This window comes from Octopus bimaculoides, chromosome 14 (assembly GCF_046866305.1).
Source record: "Octopus bimaculoides isolate indiv1 chromosome 14, ASM4686630v1, whole genome shotgun sequence".
Taxonomy (NCBI): Eukaryota; Metazoa; Mollusca; class Cephalopoda; order Octopoda; family Octopodidae; genus Octopus; species Octopus bimaculoides.
Genome location: NC_142941.1, coordinates 18,980,872 through 18,998,350, shown reverse-complemented (window position 1 = coordinate 18,998,350; position 17,479 = coordinate 18,980,872). Strand labels below are relative to the sequence as shown.

Here is a 17,479-nt window from a genome sequence, read left to right as displayed (position 1 = left end):
TAGTTGGATGCCCTTCCTAACGTGAATTAGGAGGTGATAAAATATAGTACCAGTCAAATACTGGGGTCAATGTATTTGACTTAGATCCTCCCTTCAGAATTACTGGCCATGTACCAAAATTAAAAAGAATTGTTGCATCTCCCATTCTTAATTAGTCTAACACCAAATTATATTTTCTTGATTTAACCCCTTTGCATTCACATTATTCTGTCAAATGTAAGGCAGCGAGCTGACAGAATCATTAGCACACTGGGCAAAATGCTTGGCGGTATTTCGTCCATCGTCACATTCGGCATTTATTTAAGTATTTTATGTTTCTAATATTTACTTTGTTTTTTCCCACTGCCAGTACATTCAAAACTAATTGCCAGTAGTATACTACGACTAATTATATCTATATCAAATTAATTGCAATTAAATATCTTATATATTATATTCATTTCCCAAATAGTCTTAAAGTCAGTGAAGGAGTGTCTATATCAAGCACAGACCTTTTTCAAGGTGTGGGTCACATGAGACATAGTTCATCATCAAGTGGGATGCACTACTAGAATTTCAAGTAATTTTTCATTTAAGTGTGCCTTTCGGAAAGTTCATTTATACATGGTGCCAGCACCAGTGATGTCATCGGATACCCCCAAGATAAGACTACTTCAACTGAGCAGGGTATAGACTGGAGGAATAAGAAACTATCACAGTGTATAGGCAAATCAAAAATGAAAAACGAAAATAAAAGAAAAAACAACAAAAGTCAAAAGGACATACACGATAAGTGTATTAGGACACTCAGTTTAACACTTTAGCATTTATACTGGCCATATCCAGCCCAAATATTCTACTTGCTTTACGTTCAAACTGGCCAGATTTGGCCTCTCATACCTACTCTAAAATGTCATTTTAAACATAAACAATTTTGTCCACTGCTTCTGAAATCCTTTAAAGGGAGGTCCATAGTTCTGAGGTATGAGTGTGTGTGTGTGTGTGTGTGTATGTATATATATATATATATATATATATATAAATAAAAAAATAAAAAAGGGGTTTGTATGATAGTGTATAGAGGAATATATTATTTAAAAGAGTTCCAACTATGTCTGTTTTTTTTGTTTTATTTATATTCTTATAAAATTAATGTGGGATATAGAATATGGAATATATAATATAAATAGTAAAATGAAATGAAGTATTGAATGTCTTATTGAATATATGAAATATTGAGTATTAAATATATATATAGGGGCTAGTATACTTGCCTGATTTATAGCAGTCATCAAGGTCCCACACATGTATGAGAGAGAGAGAACTTACGCAGTAGATATATAAACAGGACAAATTTAACTATTTACTGTAAATTGACAAAATGATAAACAATCTTAATCAATTTTCAAACCTTATGTGATTGTTCAACCTGCTAAAAATAGCGACCAGTTTACCTCAAATTACATTCATGAAGGATACAGTCAACAATGTAAATCGACAAAGACAGAATGGTCAATGTTGTAATGCTTTTGATAATAGATTTGCTTAGTAAGGTGCAGACATGGCTGTATGGTAAGAAGCTTGCATCCCAACCTCATGGTTCTGAGTTCAGGGCTACTGTGCAGTACCTTGGGCAAATGTCTTTTACTATAGCCTCGAGTTGACCAAAACCTTGTGAGTGTATTTGGTAGATGGAAACTGAAAGAAGTCCATTGTGTATATGACTATTTTTGTCTCTCATCATTGTTTGACAACCAGTATTAGCGTTTATGTCCCTTGTAACTTAGCAGTTTGGCAAAAAGCAACTGATAGAATATGTATCAGGTTTTTAAATATATATATATATATAAAAGCGAAATCGTGATGGCACCTGTGCCCAGCTTCGCCTTCCTGGCACATGTAAAGACATTCGAGCAAGATCGTTGCCAGTGCCACTGGACTGGCTCCTGTGCAGGTGACATGTAAAATACACCATTTTGAGCGTGGCCATTGCCAGTACCGCCTGACTGACCTTCGTGCCGGTGGCACATAAAAGCACCCACTACACTCTTGGAGTGGTTGGCGTTAGGAAGGGCATCCAGCTGTAGAAACTCTGCCAAATCAGATTGGAGCCTGGTGTAGCCATCTGGTTCACCAGTCCTCAATCAAACCGTCCAACCCATGCTAGCATGGAAAGCGGACGTTAAACAATGATGATGATGATAAATACTGGAGTTAAGTTGTTCAACTAAAACACTTCAAGGTGGTGCCCCAGCATGGCCACTGTCTAATTAATGACTGAAACAAGTAAAAGATAAATAATAAGAGCTTACCAAGACCTTCTGACTCCTGAAAAGAAATTCTCTAACTAAATACTATATCTCTTTATCTGTAATTACTTAAGTGCTGTTCAAATTTGTGTGTTGTGTGGTTTAGGATTAGGTAGGATCAACACTGTGATTTATCCTTGGTAATCTTAATAGAACCTAAGTTTACTTACATTATTAATTATTTGTTGAAAACATTAAACTGTTTTATCGCAGCACTTCACAATCATAATTATGAATTAGATCATCTAAAATCACAAACAGCTCTAAATACTTTATTGAATCAATAATCATTCTTACCAACTAAAGCAGAAAATCATTTCTATCAATAAACTTTTATACAAATACTGTACCAAAATGACACACTTAATGGTTTTAAAATTTTACATAAATTTTTTTTTCTTAATTCTAAGTACTAAGTTGTAAGTTATAGATCAGAACAAGAAACCTGTTTAGATTGATTTATAAATATCATTATAAGTGTACCATTCATTTTAGCTACTGTCTAGGATGTAGGCAGAACATTAGACATGCATATTGCATTCAGTTTTCTTTGTTTTTGCTATATCTACATTTTGAAATATAATTGTATGAGTATAAACTCAGATGCTTGATATATTTATATAATGTAGGGCACAGTCATGGCTGAATGGGTAAGAAGTTTGCTTCACAAAGGTCCTGGGTTCAATCCCACTGCATGGCATCTTGGGCAAATATTTTTTTATGGCACCTTTGGATCAGCATAAGCTTTGGAAGTGTAATCAAGTAAATGGAAACTGTTTGGAAGCCCAATAAATGGATTGTACCTGTATTTCAAAAGTCTAGTCTTGTAACATTCAGTATCATGTTGATTTTACTGAGAATTACATTAAGAGTCTAAATGTGTACCTGTATGTGGAATACTCAGGGGTTACAAGGATGTAAACACACCAACATTAGTTGTCAAGTGGTGGTGAGGAACAAACACTAAGACATGGTAGACATTTGCCCAAGATTCCACTGAGCCCGGAACCATGTGGTTGAGAAGCAAGCTTCTTAGCATGCAATCATGCCTGTGCCTATATAGTACCAAATACACATTCAGAGATAAGTACAGTAGGTTCCAGTGATAGAACACCATTCTAGAAGCTTTATGATATTCTTATATTTCCAACTTCATATCTTGCCAGTGTCAAGATAGTCTTTTTCCCTCCAGAAGTCACAATAAATGATAATGAAGTCGTACTTAATTGTAACACTGTTTAGTAATTCTAGAAAATGATCTCAAGATTTATTTCTCCACCACCACCACCACCACCACCATTTCTTCTTTCTCTACTTTCACTGATTAATGAACATTATCTTATTTCTGATCAAATCTATAGCAATAGATATTTAAGTACATCCTGCAGTTGTTGATGCTGTTTAGTTGCTGGTCAGGCAATTGGTCCTCAAAAGAATGAGAAAGAGGTGCAGTCTTTATTATGGCTTTTAGTCTTTATAGATGAAGGACAAGATTAAATAAGTGAAATTAGTCATCATCAAAGTTTAACATCCACCTTTTATGCTGTCATGGGTTGGACGGTTTAGAAGGAGCTGGCCAGGCAGAAAGCTGCACCAGACTTCTGTGTCTGTCTTGGCACATTTTTATGACTGGATACCCTTCCTAACACCAGCTGCCCCACAAAGTGGACTGAGTACTTTTTACTTAGTACCAGCACAGGTGAGATCAGTTTTAACACGGTTTTTACAACTGGACGCCCTTCTAAATGCCAACCACTTTACAATGAAAGTAAAAGGAGAGCAAAAAGGGGTGGGTTTCAGAGGAATGCAGTTTGGTTTATTTAGCTTTTAAGCATTCGACCTGCTAGAAATAGCAGCCAGTTTACATCCAACCACCTTAAAGGAAAAGATGCATTATTTCTGGAAAGAAGGTGAGATAATTATGGCTTCAGTACCTTAGATCATAGATTACCTCATCAGAATTGATGTTGAATAAAGTGATATTATGTATATTATGCACAAGTGTAGCTATGTGTAGTAAGAAGTTTACTTCTCAGCCACTCAGTTCCAAGTTCAGTTCCACTGTATGACGCCTTGGCATGTGTCTCCAACTATAAACCTTGGGCTGACCAAAGCCTTGTGAGTGGCTTTGGTAGATAGCGAGCTGGCAGAAACATTAACACGACGTGCAAAATGCTACATTCTGAGTTCAAATTCCGCCGAGGTCGACTTTGCCTTTCATCCTTTCAGGGTCGGTTAAATAAGTACCAGTTATGCACTGGGGTCGATATAATCAACTTAATCCGTTTGTCTGTCCTTGTTTATTCCCTCTGTGTGTAGCCCCTTGTGGGCAATAAAGAAATGAGAAACTGGAAGAAGTTTGTGGTGTGTATATATATATATATATATATATATATATATATATATATATATATGTGTGTGTGTGTGTGTATGGACCACTGAACTCAACATGTTTTATTTCTCATTCTCTGTCTCTATGTATTTCCTCTTATTCCTTCCTGTCGAAGAGCATAGGCTCAAAACGTAAAAGACTTTTCCATTTTTCCCGAGTCTTAAACTAATACACTTGCTTGTTGTTCCTACACCTGTTTCCGCCTTTGTTTTTCTGTGAATTTGAACTATATAATGTGTATATGTCTATGTGTTTGTGTTTATCCCCCACAATATTTATTTGTTTATTGCGCACAGGGGGCTAAACATAGAGGGGGAAAAACAAGGACAGAGAAAGGGATTATGTTGATTACATTAACCCCAGTGTGTAACTGGTACTTATTTAATCAACTTCAAATGGATGAAAGGCAAAGTCGACCTTGGCGGATTTTGAACTCAGAACATAATGGCAGACGAAATACCATTAAGCATTTCACCCGGTGTGCTAATGATTCTGCCAGTTCACTGCCCTGTGTCCCCCACAATATTGATGTTATTTTAGGGGACTGCCTTATAAGTTTGTTATGTACACAACCACAAGTTATTTCAAATTTGTATATGACTGACAGGTTTCTATTTTGTTTTGGTAAATTTCTTTTATTCACTCTGGATAATTATCAGGACCATAGCATTTGGTCTAAAATCTAAGTATGTTTTTTTTTTCTTGCAAAATAGTACACAATAATCAATGAAACAAATCCATGATTATAAATCTGGCCAGCTTTATAGATTTGTTATATTATAGATATGTGTCTGGCAAAGAGAAAAAAATGGTTTCAGTAACAACTGTGAAAATGATGAATTATTTAAATAGAAAAATATGATACTTCAAGCCATGATAATTTACCACATGACAGTATTTCATTGGAAACTATAAGATTTCTACTTCATAGTAGCTATATTATATTCTAAGTGGTAGACCAGAATTTTTGTATTCAGAAAATTTTTGTTCACCATTAAATTTTGCAAAAGAAAGTGGGTAAAAATCACTTGTTTTTTTTTTTGTAATCTGATTTTTAATGTCCATATGTTCTAATTGGTTTTGAAAATAATCAAGAATTTTGAGTTTAATAAAATAACTAACTTCTTTATTTTTAATCAGTTGTTTGGAACATAACGAAAAAGGTTTCTTGCATCAAATTATGTGGACAAGTTTTAATTTGAATATGAGCACTTTAAAATGAAAGGATTTTATATGTTAAAAATGAAAGATGAGTCTCAGACAACTTGGTAATAAAAAGATTTAAGGATATTTTTTACATTGAGATTTCCACAATTAAAAGACAACCTTGACACAAGCATGATTCAAATTCAGTAATAAGATGTTGTCATTTGTACTTTACCTGCCTCTCTCTAGCAGTATATTAAAACATGTATATCATCATCATCATCATTCATTAATGTCCATTTTCCATGCAGGCATGGATTGGACAGTTTTACCAGAGGTGGCAAGTAGGAGAGCTACACCAGTTCCAGTCTTGTTTGGCTTGGTTTCTATAGCTGGATGCCCTTCCTAATGCCAGCCACTTAACTGTGTGTGCTGGGTACTTTTAACATGGCACCAGCATGAGCACTTTCACATGGCATTGGCACAAGTGCTTTTTACATGGCACGGGAACAGGGTTCTTGCAGGCCAATCCTCTTCATCAGGGTGAGCAGCATTAACACTTCTGCTGTGGAATACAGATCTTCTTGAGTACAACAAGTTGCCAGATATTTTGGTCCTTTGTCGTTTCCTCTATAAGGTTCAATGGCCTGAGGTTGTCCTCCAGTACTTCGTTACTTCATCCTATATATATATATATATATATATATATATATATATATATATATATATATATATATATATATACATATATGTATATATGTATATATACATACATGTATATATCTCAATCATCATCATCATCATTTTAATATCCATGCTTGTATGAATCAGATGGAGTTTATTGAGGAAGATTTCCTATGGCCAGATGCTCTCCCTGACACCAAGCCTTAACCGTTTCCAAGCAAGGTTATATATTTCCCCCATTGCTAGACATGTTTTCACAGAATATTGGAACTCAATGACATTCGTTAGTGCTATTTCTAGCAGAATGAGCGACTATACACAGGCTTCTTTGTATGGCTAGAAAGAATAGCTGGTTGAATGTATAACTATGTAAGATGCATAATAGAATGGTAAGATGTACGCACATACACACACACATTTACAAGTATATTGAAAGGACACATACACCAAAACATAAGCATATACAGATACACATGTGTGTGTAACAATTCTTTAGTCTTGTAGTTAGTTCGTCCAAACTAATCAAAAGAATATTTGGTTGGTAATCAAGTGTTAACGTGTTATGTTAAGTATTATACAAATAAATATTTCACAAATAATAAGAGATTAAAAAGCTCTAAGGCCTTGTTGCCTTTTATTATAAACATTTTTCTGTCTGTTTCAGTACAGTACCAGAAGTTCTGGTTGTTTTTCAGAAAACCTACTTGGAAAGTTTTAATTGAATCCTCTGACAGTATTTTCTGTTGTATTGCTAAATTATTTGTTCGACAATAGTCACAGAATTCCATCAGTAGTGATATCTGGAATAACCAGAGGCATATATTTATTATGTTTTTACTAATACATTTCATTTTTGCACTCATTCTATCTGTTTCTATCTGCTTCACATATCTGTGCAAATTGTAAATATAGTAGCTCCCTTGAGGCAGTTAGTTAGTGAGTTAAGATGAGGTAAGTGCAACATACTCAGTATAATAACCATATCTCACTCAGTAAACTCCATACTTTATCATAAAATAAGGATCATGAGATCTGTGAGATCTAAATATTAAGACGGAATCCCAATAATGAAGACAGTTGAATGGTATGGAATATTTAGGATGTTGACATTATAGTTTTCTCCAGAGGGTCCAATTTGCTATATATTATATAATAGATGCTCTCAATCGGATCTGAGTGGATCTTCTAAATAGCAATGGCAATGATTATTATGAAATACTAGCATTTTAAGTTTAACGTTGATTTTATTAAATCTTGCATCAATTTTATATTACTCATTAACCATATTTCAAGATCCATCCTATGCCAGAGGAAATAGTATTTCTTGAAATTGAAGCTAACAAATGAGCCAGGTCTCTGCATAGTTGCTTTGACTGCTAGAAATAGCAGCAAAAATCAGTCTTAAAAACATGACACATCAGAAAGTGTGATAAATATAAGACAGATAATCATGGTTGTAATGCCATAGATTTACAAACACCATTTTTTTTTTTTTAATATATTCACATTTGAACAGACAATTGGAGTTTGACTAGTTCTCCAGCTGACCATCTTCTGTCAAACCATACAACCTATGGAAAACAGATGTTAACCTTTTAGCATTTAAACCAGCTATATCCAGCCCAAATACTCCTACATGTTTTATGTTCAAACTGAACAAATTCAGCCTCTCACACCAACCATATAATGTCATTCTAAAAATATTCTATCACATCATTGAAATTTAGAAGCAGTGAGATAATGCATGATTACTTCAAACCAATTTAAATAAATAAGCATTATAATTGACAGAATAATCTGAATGCTAAAGGGTTAAACAATGATGATTGTCTTTGTTTCTGCTTAGCTCTAAGTTATCCCTGATCAGGCAGGCCTATAATCAACAGCATTCCAGCCTTGACCACTTCATATTTTTAGTTGTATTTAGAATTACATTATTCAATCTAGTCTCTCCTCTTTCAAGACGGTAGAGTGTGGTTTGAGAGAAATTTCACTTCTCTTTCTATAAGTTGAATGATCTCATAGATGTCCCTTATTGGTGCTACTACTAAAATGAAAATTATGTGAATCATTGCAAACATTTAAAATAAATTTTTATTTAAAATTAGAGTATCAGAAATTGATTTAATTTTAAAGAGAAACAGCATATTCCTGTAATAATGCAATTGAATATTTTATTTTGAAAACAAAAATGATTTAATTATGGTTCATATTAAATTTTTTTAAGAAGTGGTGTTTTAAATTTGTTTTTTACTTATGTATTGTTTATTTTTTTATGTTACTGATTATCAAATTATATATAGAATCAAATGAATAGGATAGAACCACACATTTGTTGGCAAGAAATTATTATATGCTTGTATTTCTTTTATTGACCCTGGTGGGATTAAAAGGTAAAGTTAAGTCCTGTGGACACATTTGTTTCTAAACTGTGCAAGGCAACACAGAGTGGCATCAAACCGAACATTTAAGACAGTAATGAACCTTATGAGGAATAACTAAACATACTTACTTTGAAACGGGTGTGGTTAGTCTGCAGGAAGGAGTTTGTTCGTAGCCTTTGCAACCTCTCTGAGACAGGTGAGATCAGTGCAGTTAATGCAAATTGGTGACTGCCAGAAGAACATAGGTAGTGACAGAATTTTAGAAGACCAAACATTCTGGGAAATTAAGTTCTAGGAAAAAGCGGTTAGTGTGGGCAATAAGGAGAATGAACTGAATGCGAATGATGAAAGGTAGAGACACAATTAAATGGAGGTGACATGGGATCAGCCAACTCTGAGGAACTGAGGCTACTTAGTTACAGTTGAAAATTAGGGAGGGGAGGAGATGGTGCATCTGTGGGCCAGATGATGGAACATGATACTGAGAAACTTCATGCCAATCAGTCAAGTAGTCTAAGGTGTATGTGATGCAGCAGCGCTGTCCCAGATGTTGAGGTAGTATTTCATTGTAGGCCTCTCACCTGAGTTTTGCAAAGAACTAGCAGTTGTTGGAGCTGATCTTTAAATTTTCTAGTCTTTTTTCTTGAAGGCCAGTTTTTGCTGTTTTGAGAATTTTATCAACAGGGAATCCTCAGTGATTGTCAGGTCAAGCTTTTATGATGATTTTGAGATTGTGGGTTTAATATTGCAAGTTCTTTATGCTTAGCAGGGATTCCACTTTCATTCTTATATATTGGGTCATCCCATAAATAATGATGTTTTTTTTATACTTCCTTTATTTTTCAAAATTAAGACAAGCAAAGTTTTTTTTTAATCTAAAATATAACTCTCTTTCATTTTCGACAATGCTCTTCCATCTATCTGGTAGACTTGCAAAGCCCCTCTTCCAAAATCCACTTGTCTGTGATAAAAATACTCCAGCACTGTTCTGACCTCATCTACAGAATTCATATTTTTTCTGTTCAAATAATTCTGAAAACTGCAGAATAAATGATAATCAGATAGGGCAATGTTCAGCAAATATGGTGGGTGGGGTGTCATTTCCCATTCAAACTGCTCCAGCTTTTGGAATGTCATCTTCACTGTATGTGGCCAAGCATTATCCTTGAAACGAAAGATGGTCATTTTTCTTCTAGTGCTGACCTAAGCCACTCAAGCTGCTCACAGTAGATCTCCTTTGTTATCATTTGGTTTGTGTTTAAAAGTTCAAAGTGGACTAAACATTTCATATCCCACCAAACAGATTTCACTATGATATGAACCCAGAATGTTGAGATATGAAACCAATTTATCATTAGGCATATCAAGACATATTAATGTTTCTGAAAAATAAAATGAGCTAAGGGAAATAACTCAAGTAGGTGACATGACATGCATTTGAAAATGTGAAAGGATGATTTACTAAATGTTATATGCAATAAATATTTAATTTATTGAAATTTTCCTCTTATTTGCTGAAGAAGATAAAAAAATCAAAACAATTGTTAGTTGGGCGGAATGGAAAAAAATGGAAATACTTCCAAGAAATTAAGAATTAATCTCTCAATGGTTAATTTACATGCTGAAGGGGAACAAAAATCTGATCTTTGTAGTCAAGGACAACTGCAGACAGGTTTCAGTCTATAGATTTCATCAGTAATGTAGAACCAACCCTGTCTGATCAACTGACAGTGACTTCAATATAGTTAGAGTGTTTCAAATAATTAAAAAAAATTGCATCAAAAATTTTTTTTAAATTGCATAATTAAAAAAAAAAGCTAAGGGTAATAACTCAAATGAACTATAGGTATTGTCATTTTGCTACTTAACAATGACAGTTTCTTATGCTAAAGTCAATATTTATTTACAGGAAAACACTTGGCTGACTGAATTAACCGTTATATATTATTGGTATGTATTTCAGTGCTTAAGGTTGTGCATTGACAGAACTGTTAGAGCAGTGTTCTCCAACCTATTTTTCCCTAGGCTCCACTATAACTTTCCAAAAATATGTATGCCCCACCAGTGATTGGAAAAAAAAAAACAACAACTCTATCTTTTATATTTTATCATAATTATTTAATACAAAAGAATCAACCAGTAACTCTTTTATTAAATGCAGAGTTTTGACATTTCATAATTATATACTTTCTTTGAAGTAATACCAACACTAGGGCATTAGAATTCTGCTATACTGTAGCAAGGTTTTCTCACAGTATGCTTGGCTGGCTGGATTGGTTTGGCTAGGCTGAATATAAGTGTACTATGTTTGCTGAGTGGAGGCGCAATGGCTCAGTGGTTAGGGCAACGGACTCGCGGTCATAGGATCATGGTTTCGATTCCCAGACCGGGCGTTGTGAGTGTTTATTGAGCGAAACACCTAAAGCTCCACGAGGCTCCGGCAGGGGATGGTAGCGAACCCTGCTGTACTCTTCCACCACAACTTTCTCTCACTCTTACTTCCTGTTTCTGTTGTGCCTGTAATTCAAAGGGTCAGCCTCGTCACACTGTGTCACACTGAATATCCCCGAGAACTATGTTAAGGGTACATGTGTCTGTGGAGTGCTCAGCCACTTGCACGTTAATTTCATGAGCAAGCTGTTCCGTTTATCGGATCAATTGGAACCCTCGACGTCGTAAGTGACGGAGTGCCAACAACAACAACAACGTTTGCTGAGAAAAACAGATTTTCACAATTTCATGTCCCTCTAAAGGAGAAAAAAAAATTAGGGATCCCATGCCTCACCACAATTTTCCTTGGCCCCACTGGTGGAGCATGTGCCCCACATTGGGAATTGTTGTATTAGAGTAGCAGATAAAATGGCTCTCAGCGTTTAGTTAAATCCTGCCATTCTTTCATTCTTCAGAGGTCAGTAAAATAAATGCCATTCAAGTATTGAAGTTGCTATAACTGACTGCTTTAGCCTTCCTTCCTCAGAAATCAATAGGGCTGAATGCCAGGTGATGAGTACCTCAAATCACAGAAAGGGCAAACAATTGACTCTATATATCCTCACTGATGCATGAATAAATAAATATCAATAGTAATAATTAGTGCTTACACTATGGAACTGCACTGGTTTTAAAATCAAAGAATGGCTTTGGCTCAGAATACTTTAAATCACTGATGTGCGTAGAACCAGACAGAGTATTTTAAGAATCTCATTTTCTGCTGTAAAAACATTAAATTCTGCTAATTAATGTGACTCTCCATTAATTTCTCTCTATTTGCATGTTTTGCAGCAAGTTAGTGGAACCATGTGTCAAGTGCACTGAAATTTATCTCTGTTTTCAAAGAGCAGATCAAATTATTTCTCTACATTCCAAACAGATTTGTATTTGGTATATGGCAGCACAAAATACTTTGTTTTCAATTGTCTTGATTAAATAATACCATTAATAATGTTGCTGCTAACAAAAGTAATAACAACAACTAATAATAATGATTTCAAATTTTGACACGAGGCCAGGAATTTCAAGGGAGAAGATAAATTGATTACATTGGCCCCAGTGTTCAACTGGTAACAATTCTGCCAGTTTGCCACCTTACAACAATTTATTATAATAATAATAATTCTTTCTACTGGAAGCACAATTTGGGGAAGGGATTAAGTCAATTACATCAACCCCAGTGGGTAACTGGTACTTATTTAATCGACCCTGAAAGGATGAAAGGTAAAGTTGACCATGGCAGAATTTGAACTCAGAGCATAGCAGCAGATGAAATACTACTAAGCATTTCGCTCGGCATGCTAACGGTTCTGCCAGCTCACTGCCTTAATGATGGTTTCCAATTTTGGCACAAGACCATCAGTTTTTGAGGGTAGGGGATAAATTGATTGCATCAACCACAATGTTCAACTGGAACTTACTCCATCGGCCCCAAAATAATAATAATTAATGATAATGTAATAATAATATAATAAAAATTGATTTCAAATTTTGATACAAGGCCAGCAGCTATCAGTTTTATTGGAGTAAATTCCTTCAAAACAGGTTTGTATATTTGAGGTGCATGCTTGACCAGAGGTTTCTTTTGCGTAGTTTTGAGAAGTTCGCAATGGTAAATATTCTTTCACTCTCTTGAATCTACCAACTGATTAACTTCACTGGATTCTGATCAAATTAAGTGATCTAGAAGGCAGAGAAAGAACATTCTCCCTTGGGAACTTCTCAAAATTGGGAAAAAGAAACTTCCAGTCAAACATGCACCTCAAATGCACAAACCTGTCTTGAAAAAATTCACTCCAGTGATTTATATCTGACTTACAACAATGTTTACTGAAGATTATAATTATTATTATTGTTCATCCTTTCTATGTTAATGAAATATGTATCAGTTGAGCTGTGGGGGTCAATGTAATTGATTAATATCCTCCTCCAAAATTTTTCAGGTCTTGTACCTATATTACAATAGGTTATGATTATTTTTGTTTCAAATCCTGCCAGGTTTCTTCTATCCTTTCACCCCAGTAAGACCCATATAGTAAGTACCAAATGTTGTTGTCATTTAGTCTCTGGTCAACCCTGGTTTCCCCTCAGTGAACTAAAGAAATTTGTGGAGTTTGATTCTATTACTATACAGTCTCTCCTCTCAAAATTATATTGGTGTCTAGGGGAAAAGGGACATTATAAAAAAGATAAGAAACTATCGTTTTTTTTTCTTTATCTGATTCAGCCATTAGACTGCAGACATGCTGAGGCACCACCTTGTAGAATTTTTAGTTGAATGAATTGACCCCAGTACTATTTTTTAAATTTTTTTTAATGCCTGGTACTTATTCTTTCAGTTTCTTTTTGCAAAACCACTAAGTTAGAGAGACTTAAACAAACCATCACTGGTTGTCAAGCAGTAGTGGGAAACAAACAGGTACAAAGACATGCACACACACATTTATATATATATATATATTTACATGCCATGGGCTTCATTCAGTTTCCATCTACCAAATCCACTCACAAGGTTTTGGTCAGTCTGAGGCCATAGTAGAAGACACTTACTTAAGGTGTCACACAGTGGAGCTGAACCTGGAACCATGCAGTTTTGGAAGCAAATTTCTTACTACACAGCCACACCTATACCTATGGTGAAAGCAGATTGACTCATAGTGAGTGCACAAAATCTCTTATGCCATTAACTATATGATACCTATAGAAATATATGATGGTCATGGCCAGAATTCTTTTAATCATAAGTCTGCTTGATAAGGCCAACCAGGAACTAATCAATGACAAATGTATTGATACTGTTGAATATCTTTTTCATGGATAAATTTTCAGACCCATCCTGTCTATGCTAGCTTTAAAAATGGAAAAAAAATATGAAGTGAGCCTAAAATGACATCCCTCCTACTGTAATAATTTGCTATCGTCATGTGAAATTATTTAACCCAATTGTAATTTTGCTCTATCGTATGCACCACTTAAAACTGTACTTTTGCAAATAACACTTGATGCTCCTCATTTCCAACATTTGTTATTTTCCATCACATTGTTTACTTTATCACAGAGGCATTAATTGAATCTAATAAATTTACAACCTCTTAGATCCAGTAGAGGAAAATCAAAGCTTTAATAATTCTAGTGAGTGAGGGATTACAAGTGATTAAAAATCCTGGGGCAAATGGGCAGGAGCATCACAACTGATATAATAGAAGGAATTACGACTGATTATGGTTGTTGTTTTAGCCTGCAGGTCAAGTCTCACCAAATAGATCTGTGGATACAAGCAGTTCAGTTATGGCTATCCTGTCTTTTTAAGGGTATCTAAAACTAGTTCTTTAATGTGTCCTTTCCTTTTTCAAAACAATGGAAGTGTGATTTGAAAGTGGTTTGGCTGTTGTGTCTAGTTAGTCAAGCAGCCACATAGGTTCCCTCGTTGGATTGGATTAGCTTGATTATGGTAAGTTGATATGGGTGACACCTCTCATTTGTGACATTCATAATGCGCAAGAAAAATAAAAGAAATGTGCCACCTACCCCACAAGTTCTATCTTCAGTTAAAGAAAGGTTTGAAGAATAATCAGCAATTGGCTCAATTTCTGTTACATAATATAACAATGTTTTGCTAACAAGATGATACCAAAGCATTGAAGATATCAATGGCAGTGATACCAATGTTAGCAAATTTATGACTACACTAGCTAATGAGAACATGAAATTAGACTTTGAAAAATATTGATTGGGGTGTTGTACAAGGGAATATAAAGATCAGTCTCTTGTAATGTAACAGTAATGATGATAACATCATTGCCGATTTCTAATACAAGCATAATTCCTCAAATTTGGGTGAGAATGTAATCAATTATACTTACTCCAGTACTTAACTGGTATTTTATAGTATTAACTTCAGAAGGATAAAGGGCAAAGTTAGCTTTACAGGATTTGATCTCAGAAATGTTAAGAGCCAGAACAAATACTGTAATGCATTTTGTCCAACGGTCTCACAATTCTGCTAATCTTTCAACAACAATAATTATGATTTTCTCTTTATTATTTCTGCCAAGGCCTAGTCATAACAATATACAATAAGCTGCATATTACAAAACATGAGGGGCTGGTATGTGTTTGCCTGAATACCAGCTCAGTCTTTTAATTAATAATAATGATTTCTAGCATAGTTGCATATCTACTTTTAGAAGGTGATCTATCAGTTAAATCAACTCCTGTACTTGACTGGTATTATTTTATTGACCCCAGTAGGATGAAAACTAAAATCAACCATGGTAGATTTTGAACTCAGAATGTAAAGGGATGCAACCAAATATCGCAAGCCTTTTTAATTGATTTTCTCTCAGTTTGGCCAAATGTTGTTGTTCATGGTGTTGTTCCTTTGACATAAGCAAGTCCTGATCAAGCACACATAACCAATCTGTCTTCTTGTGAAAATTGGATTTCATTGCCAAATACCTCTTCTGTATGATGGTATGGTATGAATGATTTGAGAACATTTTACTGCTATTTCTAGCAGGTTGTAGAGGGCTCCCTACCACCTCATTGGCTCAATTTCTGTCACTTGCTATAACAATGTTTTGCTAAAGAAATGTTAACAAAGTATTGAGGTATCAATGACAGTGATACTGGATTATTAAATTTATTATCACACTAACTGATGAGAAAATAAAATTAAACTTTGAAAAGAACTTGAAAAATATTGATTTTGGTATTTTTTTTAAACCTTTAGAAACCAGCAGTGTACACTTTTTCTCATTTACAACACAATCACTTGAAAATTGTTAAATCTAAAACAGACCTTTTTTTCTTTTTTCCTTCACATATTTTTTAAACATCCGTCAAGTAATTCATTGACAACATGTTTTACAATCAAAACCAAGTTATATGCAATAACCATTCTGGGTGTTGCTTGTTTCTATGGATTTAGAAAGCTTTAAAACATAATATTCTCAAATTAGATTGCTTCACTGTTTGGTTGGGTCAAAAGTTTCAATAAACAGGCACAAGTGTGGCTGTGTGGTTAAGAAGTTTGCTTCATAATCACATGGTTCCAGGTTCAGTCCCACTGTGTGGCACCTTGGGCAAGTGTCTTCTATTATAGTCTCAGGCTGACCAAAACCTTCTTAGTAGATTTGGTGATGGAAACTGCTTACTTTTAGGATGACATTGTGGAGTTGGTATGAAAAGCTGGATTTGGCTGCTTTTAACATAAAACAGAATATTTGAGTCAGATATGACCAATTTAAATGCTAAAGGAAAACCAGTTGATAGATTAAATCTGGTGGTTTTTGACAAAAATAAACAATTTTACTTTAACATACACTATTCCAATGATAAAATTGCTAAGTACTCACTCAACTTGCTAGAAATGCCAGTCAAATCTGTCTCTCTCACTACTGTCTTAGTAAAAGGAAGTATACATAGACTGATGTACTCATGACTATAGAGAAAGATAAAATGGCTACACTGGAGTTGCTTTGATTATAGCTAGGTTCTGCTCAATCAGGGTTGACCTGAAGCTAAACAATAATAACCACAATGCTTCTGGTCATGTTAGCACAGCTTTCAGATTACAGATTTGATTTATCTTATCTTTTAGTTATCGATTTATCTTTCTCAATAGCTTTCCTTGAAATATCTATTCAAAAGTAGGCATTTCTCATCTTTGTACCAGCCACTTTCAAAATATATTTCCAATCTCGAAGTGTTTATAAAGCTGTCCTGTATTTCAATATTATCATCGCCATAAGAGTACTTGTTGTTAACTCTGGAGCAGCAGAAGAAGAAGTAGCAGCAGCTAAGACAATTTCATTTTGTTCCTGAATTTTCACTTTGCAAATATTACTGAAATTGATGTGTGAAATGTCATTGGAAGGCAATAAAAATATTGTAATGGATCAGTGATATTTTTCATTTTTTTATTCTCTTGTTCTCTCTCTTTTCTCTCTCCCAAGTGGAATTAATTTTCAAATGTAAAGTTAGTTCTGTATTCTTTATTGCTAATCCTGTTCTATCTTAGCATTTATAAGAGTGTAAGGTAGAGAAGACATTCTCTTGTTACGTCCACTTATGTACCTTTATAGTCTGTTGTG

General features: G+C 34.6%; 1 protein-coding gene across 6 annotated transcripts in view; it reads left to right on the top strand.

Moving 5' to 3' along the window:
• The window catches only part of LOC106868156 (protein neuralized), a 521,151-nt gene that overhangs the window by 201,891 nt on the left and 301,781 nt on the right, over positions 1-17,479 (top strand). The gene's annotated exons all lie outside the window — the stretch shown is intronic.